Source organism: Acinonyx jubatus, chromosome D1 (assembly GCF_027475565.1).
Source record: "Acinonyx jubatus isolate Ajub_Pintada_27869175 chromosome D1, VMU_Ajub_asm_v1.0, whole genome shotgun sequence".
In the NCBI taxonomy this organism is placed as follows: domain Eukaryota; kingdom Metazoa; phylum Chordata; class Mammalia; order Carnivora; family Felidae; genus Acinonyx; species Acinonyx jubatus.
In genome coordinates this window covers 20,964,394-20,984,467 of record NC_069390.1, presented here as the reverse complement: position 1 = coordinate 20,984,467, position 20,074 = coordinate 20,964,394, and the positions used below count along the sequence as shown (strand labels likewise).

Sequence of the window (20,074 nt, the reverse complement as noted above, 5' to 3'; positions counted from 1 at the left end):
ACGCAACCATATAAGAAGATTTTAACTGCCCAAATAGTCAAAAGTGAGGAGTGAAATAGGAAATTTTGGAATTAAGTATCTATTTACCCAGAAGACTAATTTGCAATCCTACCTTCATTATTCTTGTTTATGTCTCCTAGTATAAGTCTGAAATTAATAATGTCGAATTATGACTTTATGCCACAAGCCATGCTCAACCCACTGTGTGCCTTGTGCCTGATGAAATTATGTTGCATTCACCATTGTGTTTATGATACAGGCATCTGAATATCATAATGGACAAATTTTTCTTACTTTATGCTATAATGTGCAATTTTTAAATGGTCCCATATTTGCCAGATAATCAAAGGCTAAGATAAAAGGATGCATATTATTGTTGTTTCTGTGCCCTTCTAGTACAGAAGTGTCAAATCGTTACATTACCACAATAAATCTTGACACTTGTCTCCTGTAAAAATCTATTTTGATCTTGAGCATGAGAAAGATGGAAAGGCAAGAAAATATAATGAATAATTGTTGGAAAGCTAACTAAGTGGAGAAAATGCAAACCAAAGACATTAAAAGTCAATTTAGAAACAAATAGCATTTTGTCAGACTTAAGAATTATGCATTAGGGGTCGGAGGTACATCCCCATCACCAAGGCAACATAGATAATGAGGCTTAACAAAAATAATTAACAATTAGCTTAATTTCTTTGTTTTTTCTATTGTATTTTAAAAGAATCTTACTTAACTACAAACCTTCACATACATGCATGCATATGCTCACATACACATACATTCTTCCTAGGAATAAATCAAGGCACCCCCAGTAGTGCTAAAATCCAAAGTGCCATGCTGGAGAGCATTAAGGAATTTACTGAAATGGAAGCGAACTGCCTCCATCTCTGAGTCATCAGGTTTTAAATAGAAATGAGATAGTAAATTTCTGCCCGCATCACACTGTGTGTCTTCTCTGATTCACTACTCTCATTCATCTTGCTGTTCTCTAATTTGTAAAGATGCAGGCAATGTATAAATATTCATGGCAGCTCTGGAAATAGACTGCACAGCGCTCAGTCTTCCGTTAGAAATGGGCAGAACGTCAAACAAGACTGGAGATGAGTCTCAAAAATGATACACTTGGATTGTCAATGGAGTGGAAAAAATAATGGCATGATTATGTCAGAGAAGAATTTCACAGCTGGATCTATAAGCATGCCTCTTGACTATGGCTGAGGTCAGAGGTTCTCAAACCTGCCTCACAACAGAATCACGTAGCCACTGGCATTTTAAATAATTTTCTACATGATTCCCATATTCAGCTTGGATCAAGAATTACTGGTTCAATTAATGGCAGCACCGAATAAGCCACTCCAGCAGACTTTAGTTTTAGGAATCACAAAATACAAACAAAACAAAACAAAATAAAACACACACACACACACACACACACACACCCACAAGGGCTGAAAATACAAAAAAATAAACTAATTAAAACCCTTCAAACAACATAATATAAATATTATAATAGACCATTTTGTAAGTCATTCTATTTCCTAAAGATGGAATGAGGTTCTTAAAAATCTTCTCAAAGGACTTGATAGATATTTGTTTAACAGGTAGTTGGAGAGGAGGTAGAGTGGTCATGTAAAAGGAAATGTTCAGCCAAGAATATATCATGCTCAAAAAGACATGTCAACTTCAAAACAACTGGGGCATATGTTAAATCTAAGTGGACTGACATGGTTAGAGAAAGCCCCTTCTTTCCCTTGGTAATTTTGTAAAATATATAACTCTAGCCACTGGACTGAGACTTTAAGTATGCTCTGAAAAGTAAAAAAAAAAAAAAATCAGTTCTTTTGGGATACAAGGGAGATTAATTTCCCATGTGAAATAATATGGTTATAAAGAAGAAAGGAGGTTGGTTCAAAAGATATCAACCAATTAAATTCATCACTTAGGTATTGGAGAATGTAGAAGGAAATCCCTGTTGAGTTTAAAATACCCCCTTTAAACATCAGAACTGCATTTATGATTTAAAATCTTCTGGCTTCATTATTGTGCCTGCATCCATAAATTCAAGTAGGGGAAGGGCCAGCTTCTTGAAACCTAAGAACAAACACATACTCATTACTTCACAAATCCGAATCTTTATGTGGAGATAATACTCCTAATAGGTATATGGAAGCTTGGGTTATTTGTCCCATGGTGTGGATCAGTTTGCCTAGGTCTTTCTACACTTGGTTCCTGACCTCTCCGTACATTTAGCAGCAATGACCAAGGGACTGCAGGAGCCCATTTAGGGCACAGTGTTGCGTCAATACATATGGCCTCTAAGAGGAAATGAAGAAACAGATATTGGTATCTGAATCCTAGGCTTCCGTAGGGGCCAACTAAATTGATACAATTCTGCCTCCTGAAACAATGACAGCCACTGTCCAGTAGGGCAGCATTTAGTCTGTCTTTTCATTTTCACTGGCTTTTAAAAGCAATAATGGAGTGGCTGGATGGCTCAATTGGTTAAGCGGCTGACTCTTGATTTTGGCTCAGGTCATGATCTCCAGGTTTATGACTTCAAGCCCGGGTAGGACTCTGCACTGAGAGCATGGAGCCTACTTGGAATTCTCTCTCTCCCTCTTTGCCTCTCTGTACCCTGCTCATGCTCGCGCTCTCTCTCTCTCTCTCTCAAAAATAAACACTAAAAAAGGATCTATTGAAAAATTGAAAAGCAATACTAATATAATGTTATATGTCAATTATATCTCAAAATTAAGAAAAAAATATTTAGTTTATAAAAGGGGAGGGCAAAATGACTGCTAGCTCCATCACCATCTAGTGGCATACACATCAATTGCCACCTGGAAAACCACTCCACTTCCAGGACTTTAAAAGAAATTTTAGCATCCTCTGACTTCACGTCTATGTTATTTAATTAAAACAATAAAATACAAACTTTTTAATGCTTTAAAAAATAAATAAGAAAACAGACATCCTTCTATCAATCCAGTTTCCAAGAAAAATCAAATAAAAGCCAACAGGGAAAAAAAAGTGTTTGCATGGATAAAATTAAAGAATACTCAATTAAATTTACAGTTTTATTTCTAATTCCTCACTCACCAATTGTTTGTTATCTTCAGATGCAATATGGATAGAGCACTCTGAGATAATAGAAATTTTGGAAAATTTCTCAGGTGGATTTTCTTAAATATTATTAAGGAAAACACTGGCCTGACTTAACTCATCTTTAATGTGGTTACCTTATATTAAGAAAAATTTTGTTTTCCATGATTTCAAATATATTGTTTCAATATCTGTTCAACTACAGCAACAACAAAATATGCTATCTTTTTGGAACAGCTATACAAGTATATGTTGTATATTTCTGATAACTACTTGTTTTGTAGTAAAATTAAAGAGTAATACAGGTATTCATATCCTTTGAGCATATCCTTCTGGGAATATAGCTTAAGGGAGTACACACCTACGAGGAAGGGAAGGGGATGGCAGAACAGGACGACCCGAGGATTGCCTTTTCCCATAAAAACAACTAAATAACTATAAAATCATCCTAAATATCTCAGAAATGAATATGAAGGCTGGCAGAACAAATTCCACAACTAAAGTAGAGAAGAGGCCACATCGAGGAAAGTAGGAAGTGTGGAGATGTAGCTTGGGAGAGAAACACATCTTGGCCACCGTGGTGGTGAGGGAGCTGTGGTCACAGAGAAGGGTGAAAGACAGAAGAGTAAACAGGAGAATGCATGGGGAAAATGAATCCCAATAGCAATTGGCTTAGAAAGAGAGAGGGCCCAAATTTCTTGAGTTGATGCCACCAGTGGGGCTTAAATTCTGGAGTTTTAGACATCAGTATGCTTGACTCTAGGAGAGCTCCAAGGACACTGAGATGGCTCTTGGAGAAAAGGCAGGGTAAATGGCTCATAGACACAGTGTGGAAACAGCAATCTAAAGAATGCCTGAGGAACACAGTAGGGAAGTTAGTTGCTTATTTCAGAGTGTTTCCCAGACAGGCAGAGTTCATGGAGAGATTCTACCAAGAACAGAGGAACTGGCAGGTGCCGTTTCCCTCCCACGCTCCTCAGTATAAACACTGAGCTATCTGTGGTAACCAGCACAGTGCTTACATTTCCTACCTAACTTGCTTACACTGAGACCCCCCCACAATTCCCCCGCTTCCAGATGCTCTGGAAGAACTGACCTTTTCAGTCACACTTGCTCCAGTCCCACCATGGTGGGTCTTTCCGCAACAATGCGAGTCCAAACCACTAACAACACCTCATCTACTGACCCAGTAGTTTTGGGAAGCCTTGGTTCTAGTGGCAGCAGTGACAGGGCTGCCTAGTTAAATCATGCCACAATCAGGCCACAAAACACTTTCCACAACCATCATAGGGAGCCTTTACAGATGACAGGCCTAAAGAATAAAGTAACCAGGACACAACAGGGGAGTGCACAAAGCACAATGGAGACCCTCCCAGAAATGCCAGGCCCTGAAGAAAAGGAGATACTACACTACACTGCACTATACTACAGGGCACTATAGGACTTCTTTTTCACAAAGCAAGTTCCCTCAAAGGCAGAGGATATAGCTGACTTTCCTAACAAAGGGAAGCAGGCACAGAGACATAGAAAAAATGAGAAGACAGAGGAATTTAGCCCAAATTAAAGAACAGGACAAGACCACAGCCAGAGATCTAAGCAAAACTGATATAAGTAACATGACTGATGAAGAATTTAAAGCAACGATCATAAGGCTACTCACTACACTTAGAAAAGAACAAAGGACATCAGTGAAACCATTAATACAGAGATAAAGAATGACATAGCAGAGATACAGGGCTAAATTAATGAAATGAGAAACATGACTGATAGAATGAACAGCAGGATGGAAGAAGCACAGGAATGAATTAATAACCTAAAACACAGAGTAATGGAAAGTAATCAAGCTGAATAAAAGTGATAAAAAAAGAATTATTCAAGATAAGAATAGATTATGCAGCTCAGGGGCTTCATGACACATAATAGCATTCATTTACATTTGAAGAAAAAGTCAAGGGAGAAGAAGGATAAGGTGAAGCAGAAGAAGAATTATTAGAAGAAGAAAGAAAAGAAGGGAAAGGAAAGTTAAGGGAAGAAGGGGAAGAGGAAGGAGGAGGAAGAGAGAGGAAAGATGAGAGAGAGAGAAGGAGAGACAGAGAGAGAGAGAGAGAGACAGAAAAAAGAAAAGAAAAGAAAAGAAAAGAAAAGAAAGAAAGAAAGAAAGAAAGAAAGAAAGAAAGAAAAAAAAAAGAAAGAAAAGGGACACAGAATTTATTTCAAGAAATAAATGTTGAAAACTTCCCTGATCTGAGGAAGAAAACAGATACCAGATCCAGGAGGCACAGAGAACCCCCAACAAAATCAACAAAAGCAGATTCACATCAAAACATGTTGTAATTAAAATTACAAAAAAGAATACTGATATAGAAAAAAAATAAAGCAGCAATATAAAAGAAGACAGTCACATACAAAGGAAACACCATAAAGCTATCAAGGGAGTTTTCAGTGGAAACTTTCCAAGACAGAAATAAGTGCATGATCTATTCAAATTGCTGAATGGGAAAAATCTGCACCCGAGAATACTCTATTCAGCAAGGCTATCATTCAAAATAGAAGGAGAGATCAACATCCACCCCCCAAAAAACTAAAGGAGTTCATGACCACTAAATCAACCCTGCAAGAAATGTTAAAGAGGACTCGTTGGGTGGAAAGCAAAAACCAAAAAGCAGCAAAAACAAATTATTTCTGTAAAAAAATCAGTCAAGGAGCTCACGAAATTAAAGGAGGTAAAATATGACACCATTAACCTAAAATGTGAAGCGATGTGTAAATAATGGGTTCAAAGAGCAAAACGTGTAAGAGAGAAAGACAAAGTCAGATAAAATCTTCAAAAACAACCACAACACCAGTAATAAAATGGCAATAAACACATATCTATCTGCAATTACTTCGAATGTAAATGGACTAAATGTTCCAATCAAAACACATAGGGTAATAGAATGGGTAAAAAGCAAGATCTACCTATATGCTGACTAGAAGTGACTCATTTTACCTAAAGACAGCTGCAGATTGAAAGTGTGAGATGGAAAAACATCCACCATGCAAATAGATGTCAAAAGAAAGCTGAAGTAGCAACTCTTATATCAGACAAAATAGACCTTACAACAGACTATACCAAGAGACAAAGAAGAACACTATATAATAATAAATGGGACAGTCCAACAAGAAGATATAACAATTGTAAATAGTTATGCACCCAACATGAGAGCACCCAAATACATAAAACATTTAATAACATACATAAAAAGGAACTAATCTGTAATAATACAAAAATAGTAGCCTTAAACACCCCGTTACGTCAATGGAAAGATCATCTAAACAGAAAATCAATAAGGACACAATGCTTTTGAAGGACACACCAGACTAGATGAATTAAATAGATACATTCAAAACATCATGAAACAGTAGAATACGCATTCTTCTCAAGTGCACATGGAACATTGTCCAGAATAGATTACATATTAGGCCACAAAACAAGTCCTACCATGCATGTTTTCTTTTCTTTTTTTAATGTTTACTTATTTTTAAGAGAGTGAAAGTGGAAGAAGGGCATAAAGAGAGGGGACAGCATATCTAAAGCAGGCTCTATGCTGACAGCAGACAGCCTGAGGCAGGGTTCAAACTCACAAACCGTGAGATAATGACCTAAGCCAAAGTCAGACACTTAACTGACTGAGCCACCCAAGTGCCCCACCATGCACCTTTTCTCACCACAGAGCCATGAAATTAGAACTCAACCACGAGAACAGTAAATGGGTCAACTAGGAAATCAATGAAGAAATTAAAAAGTATATGGAAACAAATAAAAATAAAAACACAACAGTTAAAAACCTTTGAAATTCAGAAAAAGTGGTTCAAAGAGGACAGATTATGGTAGGACAGGCCTACATCAGGGAGCAAGAAAAGGCATAAACAACCTAACCTTACATCTAAAGGACCTAGAGAAAGAACAAAAACAAAATGAAAAACCAGGAGAAGGAAGGAAATAATAAAGGCTAGAGCAGAAATAAATGACATAGAAACTAAAACAAAAACAAAAACAAAAACAAAAACAAAAACAAATCAACCAAACCAGGATTTGTTTCCCTAAAATAAATCAAATAAATAAAATCAGAAATGATAGAGGAGCAATAACAACCAACATTATAGAAATACAAATGATTCTAAGAAAATGTTCTGAACAAACTATACCCACAAATTGGACAACCTAGGAGAAATGGATAAATTCCAAGCAATACACAACCTACCAAAACTGAAGCAGGATAAAATAAAATTTGAATGGCCCAATTACTAGCAGAGAAATTGAATTAAAAAAAAAATACCCAAAAACAAAAGTCCAGGACCAAATGGCTTCACAGGCAAATTTTACCCATCTTTTCTAAGCAAGAGTTAATACTTACTCTTCTTAAACTGTTCCAAAGAAGAGCAAAGGAAGGAAAACTTCCAGTCATTCTATGAGGCTAGCATTACCCTGATTCCAAAACCAGAAAAACACACCACAAAAAAAAGAAAGAACTATACGCCAGTATTTCTGAGGAACCTTGATACAAAAACCCTCAACAAAATACCAGCAAACTGAATCCAATACATTAAAAACATAATTCACCATGATCAAGTGGAATTTATTCTTGGATTGCAAGGGTGGCTCAATATTTACAAATCAATCAAAATGACGCATCACATCAATAAAAGAAAGGATAAAAACCATATGATCATTTCAATAGACACAGAAAAAGCATTTGACAAAGTACATCATCCATTCAAGACAAAAATACTCAACCAAGTATATTTAGAGGATGCACCTCAACATAATAAGGACCATATATGTAATATATATATATATATATATATATATATATATATATATATATACACATACATATATACATATATATATGTGTATATATATATACATACATACATACACATACATAATTTCTTCTTTATAAATTCATCAATCCATATTTTAATGCATATGGAATGTTATTCAGTCATAAAAAAGAATAAACTCTTGCCATTTGCAATGACATAGATGGAGCTAGAGAGTATAATACTAAGCAAAATAAGTACAGAAAGATAAAAATCATGTTATCTCATTCATATGTGGTATTTAAGTAACAAAACAGTTGATCAAAGGGAAAAAAGAGAGAGATAAACCAAGAAACAGACTCTTCACTACAGAAAACAAACTGATAGTTACCAGAGGGGAGGTGGGTGGGGGAATAGGTGAAACAGGTAATGGGGATTGAGAAGTATATTTGTGATGAGTATATACATATATACATAAGTATATACATATAAGTATATAAGTAAGTATATACATATACATATATGTATATAAGTATATACATATAAGTATATACATAAGAAAATATTATAAAAATAGTAAAAGTTTTATGCACAAAGATATTCATCATAGCACCATTTAACTTGGTCAATTTGTCTTTCAAAAAAAAAATTATGTTTGAAACAACCTAAATATTCAAGCACTAGAGATGCTCCTGATGGTGAATAATGCATCAATGAATCTAATGCAAGTATCCACAAACTAACATCAGCACCCTGGTTTTGTTTAGGTCTCAAGTTAAAAATAGTTTTTACATTTTTAAATGGTAAAAGAAAACATTTAAAAATATTATTTTGTGACCAATGAAAACTATAGCAAAATCAAAGTTACAACATCCATAAAATTTTATTGTGGCACAGAAATGCTCATATACGTATTGTATGTTCATTTATATCTCATCTGTAATCATCTTTCTTAAATAGCATAATGTAGTAAAGACAGACACCATAAGATCTACAAAGCCTCAAATATTTACAGAAAAAGTCTGCTGAACTCTGATCTAATGTACAAGGTAAGAGATCAGGGATTTTGGAATTGTACTGTTTGGTATAAACTACCAAATCTGGTATTTATTATCCGTGTGACACTGAGAAAGATACCTTCTCAATGCCTCAATCCCCCCCCCCCCCGCCCCGCCTTTTAAAGTGAAGATAATAACAGTATCTGCCTCTTAGGGTTGTTGTAGTAACTGAATCATAATACATACAGTGCTTAGATGAGAGTAACCACAGTGAAAATTAGCTATAGTTATAACATTGCTGCTAACTGCTCAAAACTGCTGAAATTTTAGATGGAAAATCAGATAAAATTGTAAATATGGTATGAGTACAACTGTTAGTAAATTTCATGTAAAAACTGCCTAGTAGAAAATATGCCAAAATATTAACAATAATTATCTATCTTTAACTGGAGGGATTTTTACTTTCTATGCTGTTCTTCCCAAGTTTACTAAATGTACTCAAATTATCTATACAATGATAAAACAATCAGGAATACAAAAAAGATGGAGATTGCTATAACTATGGAAACAGTTCTGTGAAAGCACATTTTATATGAGAAATGAATACACAAATGAAAGCAGTGAATATTCTGTGTTCCAAAGGTTCTCCTCATGCTGCTTCATAGGTTTTCACCACATCTTTCACAATTATATTTTTTTTCCTATCAAAGGGTAAGAATGACATTTATGCACTTCACCTTTCACCTGTGCTGCTGGTCACTTGGAAGTTTGAGATGACAAGCTTACCCAAGCTCATCCTATTATACATATTGCTAATTACCACTGACTTCCACTGACACCACACTTCATTATCCACATTGAAAAATTCATTGTCCAGCCTCTCTGCTCCAGGCACTTGTCTCCAGCAGCCCTCCCCATAGACAGTTACATTTTTATTCTGTATTAAATTCTCCTCATTACAATTAATCTGTCAATACCACAAAGAGCTTTTAGGTCAGTTCAAGGTGTGTGACTGAATTCCTGGGGGAGGGTTTTGGATATGTGTTAGTTGAACACCAACCTTAGTTACAATTTATTAAAACCATTTATTTCCCCCCAACACTATTTGTTGGAAACAGCAATTGATGTACTTCATTTCTTTTTTTTTTTTTTTAGTATACCTGAAAATAGCATTAAACCACAAAATATTTCAAATGTCTAGATAAGTCAATTCTGTTAGTGTGAACTCATGGCCAAGACAGGGGATTTGAGCTTTAATAAGACATTTAGTTCCACCTAACAGGGAGGGTATTTCTTTCCCAAATGTCAGATTATACTTTGGAGCTTATGTTGAACAAATGCAAGAGGCCACAGGAAAAATAATTACATCATCTGATTTAACTCAAATACCTACCACAATGTCTGGCATGCAGACATCACCCAGTGAGCCTCATCTAGATTCAATCTATCTTTGGATCCATCTATCCATTCATCCATCCATCCATCCATCCATCCATCCATCCATCCATCCATCTGCACATGTATATCTTCATGAATGAAACTGGGTAAAACAGAAACTTTAATTCACAGACTACTAGAAGCAGATCAGTAGTGTCACGTCTCAACAAGTACAATTTATTTTGAAATGTCTACTGTTGAGATTGATTCTAAGAAAGATACTGATATACCGTATGACCCAGCAATAGCACTGCTAGGAATTTACCCACGGAATACAGGAGTGCTGATGGATAGGGGCACTTGTACCCCAATGTTTATAGCAGCACTTTCAATAATAGCCAAATTATGGAAAGAGCCTAAAAATGTCCATCAACTGATGAATGGATAAAGAAGATGTAGTTTATATGTACAATGGAATACTACTTGGCAACGAGAAAGAATAAAATCTGGCCATTTGTAGCAATGTGGATGGAACTAGTGTTAAGTGAAATAACACTTCATGGAGAAAGGCAGAGAAAGACAGATACCATATGTTTTCATTCATATGTGGATCCTGAGAAAATAAACAGAAGACCAGTGGGGAGGGGAAGGGGGGAAAAAGGTACAGCAAGGGAAGGAGGTAAACCATAAGAAACTCTTAAACACTGAGAACAAACTGAGGATTGATGGGGGGGGGGTGGGAGAGAGGGGAAAGTGGGTGATGGGCATTGAGGAGGGCACCTATTGGGATGAGCACTGGGTGTTACATGGAAACCAATTTGACAATAAATTATATTTAAAAATAAATAAATAAATGTAAAAGAAATTAAATTAAATTAAAATGTTACACTTAATAAAAAAAGAACAAATAAAGATACTGATGTTAAAAATTAATCAGACTCTATCCTATCTTTCAATGAGCTAACAGTCCAGTAGGGAACACAGACAGGTGGACAAATACATTGAACACAATAAAATAAGAATGACAATAATAACATGCTTGAGATCCAGAGGATGAAGTGACATATTCTATGGGAGGAGGTTGGAGAAGATTGTCCTACAAGAGAGACATGGTTCCCAAGTGGGAGATGCTGAGGTTCTTGCAGATTTTCCCATTTTACTTATCTCTTTGCTGATAAATGTCCATGCATGTTTGTACTCTGTTATCACAGAGGGAGCAAACCATGCAACAGATCCTCTGTAGCTCAATCATCACATGGTCATTCTCTTTTGAAGAGCAAGAGGCATAGCTGCAAGGAACAGTTGAGTTGCCCTCATGTGTCCACATTCCCATTTTGCATCACTTTGTCCCATCCCACACTACTTCTCTTTTTCTTAGTCTATGGAAGTGTTTCTAAAAATTGTATACTTCATAAAAAATAAAGAAATATTCCTTAATATTATTTGGTTTAGTTTTAACTTAAGTGCTAAATTTGAAATTGAGTTAAATCACGAAAAGATAATGAAGACTTCCTTTTAATGGATATGAAAATATATTTATTTTTATACTTGAAAATAAGACAATTGCGCACTAGACTGACCCAGCACAGATAATCAAACAGAAGGAATATATATGCTTACAAGGATGATCCTCCTCAGAGACTCCCTGGGTTATATTTTTCATCTTCCAGTAAGAGCTCTGATAGGGTTGGTACAAATAAAGACTGGGTGCCATCCTGGCCTAGTGGGTTAAAACTACTTTACTTCTATAACTCTCATTACTCTTTTCCATTATTAACTCTGTGTGTGTGTGTGTGTGTGTGGGTGTGTGTGTGTGTCTGTGCGGTATGGCTCTAGAAATTAGAAAAGGGTCCTGTTCCTTAACAAAGAAAGAATGGAGATGATCACATCAGTTAGAAAATCCATACCCAAGTTCTGATAGTAAAATAAACTAGCACAAGGTAAAATAAAACTTACGTATTTTATTTACTAGATGTTGGTAGAGGCTTGAAACACTGATAATTGATATTTTGATGGATTTTCCTTTGTTCTACGAGCAGTGGTAACAACAAAATGAGAATTAAATTAATGACAGGAAATAAAACCTAACAATTTTCATTAATATAAAATATCACTGTTTCTGATAAGTCTAAACCAAGCCAATGGATCTCATTAAATCTCATTAAAGAAGTTGGTCATGGTCTGGTTATTACATAAACAGAATGACATCAAGGAAAATCATATTGGTACTTAGTGTATATTTGTGTTTTTTAGACAGGACAGAATCCTCAAGTCACACCCAAACACAAGACAGTGGAGTGGTGTTTGTGTGCAGTGTATATGTGTGTGTGGGGGGGGGGGGTGGTGGTGAAAAAGGCTATGTTTAGTTCCAAAGATGAAAAGCAAAGGTCTGAAATGGACTTACATATGAAAACCATAGGGATATTTGGTTCTTTTTTTTTTTTTTTGCAATAGAACATTATCCTCACGAATGTCTGACTAGATTTTCATATAGCCACAACTATCTAGAAACTATTTGCAGCAATAACAATAATAAAGTCAGCATAAATACACATGCTGAGGAAAGTTTAACCTACTGTAAACCTTTTGTGAATCAACTGATAAGGTCATCTCTTCTACTCCAGATATTTCTTTCTTCCTAAACCTTGACCTAATATTCTAGGAGTGCATATTTTCCTCCCTGTGTATGAAGCTGTCCCTGATTTCTTCAGACCACATGAATAAATCCTTCCCCTGGCTCATTAGTACTCATTCTCAGTGCTGTATGTATCTTTCTGGTTTTTTGAATGGCTCTTATTAATGACTTCCCTTTCACTTCAGCTAAATTATAAATACCTTAAGCCTGAGGCTATGATTTGTACTTGTTCAGCAACCTTTTGATTACACGGGGGAGAACGCAACAGAGGAAGGAAGTCCAGAACACACACCAGGCACATTAAATGACAGGGTATTCATTGAAAAAAATACTTATTAATCTACTCTGTGCCAAGTTCTTTCCTAGCCTCTAGCTATTCATATAACAAAAGAGACACAGTCCTTGTCTTCATGGACATTACAAGCTATGAGGAGGCAATAGTCAGTAAGCATGTAGGCAAATGAATGACTGAAACATATAATAGTTGTCTAAAGGAAATACATTGGATTCGAGGATACAGAGTAAGAACCAAGGCTTGACAAGGTCTAGTTTTCATTTTAGCCTTTATTTGTGTCAAAGCATTTAATATGATTCCAGCTCATAAACTCTCACACACTAGAAGAAAAAGAGCTAGTGTCCCTATACACTGGCTAGAAATGACACTGGCTAGAAATGAGGTTCTCAGACTGCCTGGCTGGATACGAATTGAATCAAGAACTGGGGATAGAGAGTATACAGGCCTCATAAGGTGGAAAATTTGGGAGTTCAGCAAAGAAAGTCAACAGGTTAAGAGAGAGGTTGAAGGGAGATAGGGAAGGAAACTAGGATTAGGGTAAAACAATCCTTTCTCCAGATTATATCACCAGTTAGTAAACACATTGTTTCAAGATATTTCATCCTAATAAACGGTTGAGCTTCCATCACAAAGTATTATCTCCAGTCAAATATCTGAACAATACCATAAATTCTGTATGTCAGAAATCTGCACATGATTCTTTTTGGGGGGTTTGACAAGGCTCAAGTCAAAATGGTAGTGAAATATGGGGGTCTTATCAGAGACTTGGGGTCTTCTTCTAAGGTTACACTCCCATTAGCAGAATTCATTTACTTGTAGCTGTAGAACTCATGTTGGCTTCCTTCTTCAAGGTCAGCAGGAGAGTGTGTCTCCTGCTTTGAATCTCTTTAGGGGATAGCATAAACCTTCCCTTAAAGAGTTCACTTGACTAGATCAAGCACACCCAGGTTAATCTCCATTCTGATTAACTCAAAGTCAATTGATTAGGAATCTTAATTGCACCCGCAAACTTCCCTCAACCTTGTTGTATAACACAACCTAATCACAGGTTGAGATCCCATCACAGTTCAAGATAACCTGTTCCCAAGATTACACAGGAGACCTGTATCAGAAGATGGGAATCATGCGGGACATTTAATAATTCTGCTTGTCATACTGGACCTGCATTCTCTGAGGGCATTACATTTCAGTAGTTGCGTCATTTAGCAGTAGTCTCCCTTTTAATGTTCCCCATGGTTCTCTGAAGTCACTATTAAATGTTAAAAAGAGGGGCTGAATATAAATTACTATTTACACCGACCAGAAGTCATTGTTACTTTCATTTAATAATCCATTCATTCATTCATATATACATATGGCCAACTATATTCATTTCTGATAAATACTGACTTTAGCATACATTTGAGTTTTCAATTCTAGTCTGTGTTCTTAAATTCAAATGTTACACTGAAAATATTTTCTCTGTGTTATAATATCTCAAATCCCCAAGTGTTCCATGGTTTAAGTATAGGACCTTTCTTCTATTAATCTCGTTTTTCACCTAATATGGTAAAAGGACATTCACTAATATTTTTATGTATATTTTGGACTCCCAATAAATTAATGAAAATGTGTTATATTTCTAGGTGGGGGAATAATAGGGCACAGACTTTATTTCTCTTAAGAGAGATAAAGATATTATTTTGTTATTAATAATATTATCTCCCCTCCCCATTTGATAACACTACCTCTAGACACTAAATCTAACACATTACAATTCAGACCATATTTTCACCTCTTTTGATTCTCTCAGTAACCCTGTGATTTAAGTATGTTTCTTTCCATCATTGTTCTTTCACTGAAGAGGAAACTGGAACTAAAAGAATTTAAGTGATTTTCAAGGTCAATTTACAAAGAACACGTAGGAATCATGCCTCAAACACAGAGCTCTGAAATATGTGAGCAAAAACTGATAGAACAGATAGGAGAAATACACAAATGAAACGTTATACTTAGACATTTCAAAATCTATTTCTCAACAATTGACAGAACAACTAGATATAAAATCAGCAAAGATACAGAAGAACTCAGCAATACCACCTTCAGACAGGATCTAATCAGCATTTATAGTCCACTCTCCTCAATAGCAGCAGAATATACATTCCTTAAAGTTTAATGAATGATTTACTACGATAGGCCATATTGTGAACCATAAAATAAATTGTGAGAAGTTCAAAGATATTGAAATTATGCAGAGTGTATTATCTGATCATAACGGAATCAAGCTAAAAATTGGTAACAGAGAGACACCAGAAAAGCTTCCAAGTCTTAAAGAGAGACAGAGCACGGGAAGGTGAGGGGCCAAGAGAGAGAAGGAGACACAGAATCTGAAGCAGGCTCCAGGCTATGAGCTGTGAGCAAAGAGCCCAATGCAGGGCTTGAACACACAAACCATGAGATCATGACCTGAACCGAAGTCAGATGCTTAAGCAACTGAGCCACCCAGGTGCCCCTAAGCAACACACTTCTAAATAATACAAGTGGCAAAGTTATGTATTGCTCAATGGAGACCAAAAGTACATTTATCCACATGATAATGAGAAACAAAATATCAAAATTTGTAAAACATAGTGAAAACAAGTCTAAGAGGGAAGTTTATATCACTATATACTTATATGAGGAAACAAAAAATCTCAATTAATAATATAAGTTCCCACCTTAAGAAATGAGAAGAAAAATGGGGCACCAGGGTGGCTCAGTCAGTTAAGTTTTCGACTTTGACTTAGGTCATGATCTCATGTGCGGTTCGAGAGTTCAAGCCCCAGGTCGGGTTCTGTGCTGACAAGCTCAGACTCTGGAGCCTGCTTCAGATTCTGTCTCCATCTTTCTGCCCCTCCCCTGATCGTGCTCTGTGTCTCTTTCTCTCAAATATAAAATAAAACATAAAAAATTTAAAAAAAGAAAGAAATTAGAAGAAAAAGAGAAAGATGAACCAAAACAAAGTAGGAGGGAGGACATAATAAAGATAAGAACATACATCAATGAACTTAAAAACAGAAAAATATACACCAATGAAACAGAAAACTGGTTATTTTAAAAGATCAGTAAAATTGACAAACCTCCAGCCAAACTGAAAAATGAAGACACAAATTGCCAATGTCAGGAATAAGGAGTGAATATCATTACAGACCATGTTGACATTACAGGGATATTAAGAGAATAAACAATTCTACAGAGATAAATATTTAATTAGATAAAATAGATCAATTCCTTCAAGTGCACAATCCAAAACAAATCACCAATTATGAAATATATAATTTGAATAGCCTTATAACTACAAAGACATTGAAATCAAAATATAAAAAATCCTTAAAAAGAAAAAAATCCTTGGAGTAGTATCGATGGAAAGTCTAAGAGAACTTTAAAGAACAATTTCCATTCATTCTACACAAACTCCTTAAGAAAGTAGTAGAGGATAGAATACTTCTCACATGATTCTCTGAGGTCAGTATTACATTGATACCTGGCAAACACAGTTGGCAAACAAAACAAAAAACTATAAATCAATATCATTCATGAATGTAGATGCAAAAAATCCTTTGAAAAAGATTAGCTAATAGAAATTAGCAATATATAAAATACTTTTATGCTATGACCAAGTAGGCTATATTCTAGGGATTCAAGACTGGCTTAATATTAAAAAAAACAATTAGTATAATCTATCATATTAATAGGCCTTGGAAGAACAATCACATAATCATATCAATTACTTTAGAAAAATATATTTGACAAAATCCATACATATGATGAAACTCTCAGAAAGTTAGAAATAGAGGAGAATTGGGGTTAATCTGGGTTTTTTTTATTGGTTTTGTCATTTTGTTTTGTTTGTTTGTTTTTAATCTATCTGTCTCACCACTGTGACCTCAGTGCCAATGAAAAACAATGCCTTTTTACTCAGTGATACCTGGAGAAGTAAACACAAATGGTAGCAATGCAGAGATAATGGATTTCTTAAGTTTTTGGTTCAATAAGCCAAATTTCATATATTTGGATCCCAAAGGGAAAAAGAATAGCTTAGTAATGGCAAATTCAGAATCAAAGTAACAGATTCAAATTAGTTTTTGCTTATTTTAAATAACTAGGGAGGCGCTCTTACCACTGTGATCTCATATAGTACTTTGAGTCTTGGCCAGTGCAATATAGCAAGAAAAAGAAATAAGAGATATACAGGCTAGAAAGGAAGAAATAAAGGAGTCTCTATTTGTAGATAATGTAATAGTGGAATAGTAATCTACTGATAGATTACTGTAATAGTAATACTGTATCCAATAAGATTCCATGAAAATAAATACCATTCCACTACCATGGTTGGTTGGACATGAACAAGAGTTTAAGTTCTCGATGACTTTGTTGGTCACTATATCAGGTCTGGACTTATTTTTGGAATTTCTATTACTTGAGAAAACTAAACTCCTTGTTCTGCTAAGATACTACGCATATAATCTCTTACACATAAGTGAAGAGCAACCCTTAACTGATAGTCTTTAGGTAATCCATTTTCCTATCTTTAAAATAAGCATAATGAGGGGCGCCTGGGTGGCTCAGTCGGTTGAGCGTCCTACTTCAGCTCAGGTCACGATCTCACGGACCGTGAGTTCGAGCCCCGCATCGGGCTCTGGGCTGATGGCTCAGAGCCTGGAGTCTGCTTCCAGTTCTGTGTCTCCCTCTCTCTCTGCCCCTCCCCCGTTCATGCTCTGTTTCTCTCTGTCTCAAAAATAAATAAACGTTAAAAAAAATTTTTTTTAAAAAAATAAAATAAGCATAATGAACTGAAACTCTCACAGGAAGTTAAGAAATTTGTATTGTGAAGAATGGCCCTTTGGACTGAATTATGCTCCCCCCATCCCCTGCCAACCATATATTTAAGCCTTAATGCCCAATATGACTATATTTGGAGAAAGGGCCTCCAGAGAGGTGATTAAGGTTTAAAATGTGGTCCAAAGGGTGGGACCCTGATCTGATAGGAGTGGTGTACTTGTAAGAGAAAGAGACAAAATCCCTCGCTCTCTCTCTCTCACTCTCTCTCTCCACACACAAACAGAAAAGGGATCCTGCAAGAAGATGGCCATCTATAACCCAGGAAAAGAGCCTTTACCAGAAACTAACACTGATCTTGGACTTCTAACTTCCAGAGTAGTGAGAACATAAATGTTTGTTGTTGAAATCATCCAGACTGTAGTCTTTGGTTATGATAGCCTGAGTGGATGATTATAAATGGCATCACAGAAACCAAGGAACTAGGTATTTTTCAGAAGCATTCTGCTTGGACAACAGTATTAAATCCGGAAATAAAATCAAGACAAGCAAATAAGTACAAGTGACATTTAAAAATCAGGTGTATTGAGAATAAAAAAAAAAAAAAAGTAACTGTATTCTTACATTCACATGTTTAGATTTTACAAGTAAAATTATGTCACATATTTTATTATGTTTCATGACAGTGAGACATCAAAATATATTGGTAGCTCCCTTACCATATGAATGGTTATTGAGTAACAATACAGACATGGTGTTTTGTGTTTCGTGAACATTCTGTGAGTTTGATCAGAATGGTGAATGGATCTGGGTACAGAGAGAGACAATGGGCCTCATACCAAACTTCAGTAAATAAGCCAATAAATAAACAAGATTTCCTACATGAGGAAAAAGAGATTAACTTAATATAATATGAGCTTCAAAGGAATTTTATTTCTAATGTAGTGATGGAAGAGTAATGGTTAAAAAGCTGGAAATGGAGAAAACTATAGCCATTCTTAGCCCTTCGGTACAAATTTGTGGTACTGGCAGTTACAAAATAATCAATTTGAGAAGTCAAAGAGAAATAAGCAGTAAGTCAAGCAAGTTCCTGAGACATAGCAGTGAATAAATGACATGTAGAGAGAATGATCTAAGGGCTCTCCATCCTGGACATATACAAACGGCTTCCATTCTTCCTGGGGAGCACTGAACATCACTGTGCTTGTTCCTGAATATATACTACTCATATGTAGGGAAACCACTGAACATATGTTACAAGTTCATTCATATTCCTGGCCAGGGAACTTGAAAACCACTGAAACACATTCCAACACCAGCAATGAAGTTTCTATTATAGCTGTCTACATTAGCCTGCAGAACAAGCTTAATGAGACATCTTTCCTTTCTCCCTTCTTTCTACCCCATTAGCTTCTCTCCCGGGAGGAAACTACATTACTGTAGCTATACTCACCCTTCCATGACCTCAGAGCTCAGTGCATGGAGAGAGCTTAAAATGTACAAAGGCCTTAGTATAATTCAATAAAAAAAGAAGCATCATCAATATCCTCAGACCTAGACGATGGGGAGACTCTGCCACTGAAGTTCCTGAACTTACTTTGCCCTGCACCCTGAGAAGAATAGGGGCCAGCACTACCAAGCAACAAAGTATCTGCTATCTTACCTGACAAGTGATATGGAAGACCTTTAATGTCAACTTTGCAAAAACCTGGCAAGCAGAAAACAAAGTAATCGACAATACTATGTGTGAAATGAAGCTAAAATCAAAATAAATTTACCTCCATGAAAACATGTCCATGTGCAAGAGAAAAGGAAATTTCTATGGGTAGCAATAGCAAGGTACAAGCACATTAAAAACATGATTTAAAGTCTTTTAGATTTTCCAGTATTCATGCCACACAATGTGAGTCACGAAATAAGATTTACCACCTAGGAAGGAAAGAGGATTACGATGTGAGGTACAAATGACTTCAGATACAAGAATTGGATAGATTACTGTTTTATATGAGGCACACAAAGGTGATAAATAAAACCTAAGAGTCAGCAATCATGCCATATATACAA

General features: G+C 35.8%; 1 protein-coding gene across 5 annotated transcripts in view; it reads right to left on the bottom strand.

Annotated features, from left to right (window-relative positions):
* LRRC4C (leucine rich repeat containing 4C) overlaps positions 1–20,074 on the bottom strand; it is a 1,189,416-nt gene that overhangs the window by 1,002,072 nt on the left and 167,270 nt on the right. The window lies entirely within an intron of this gene.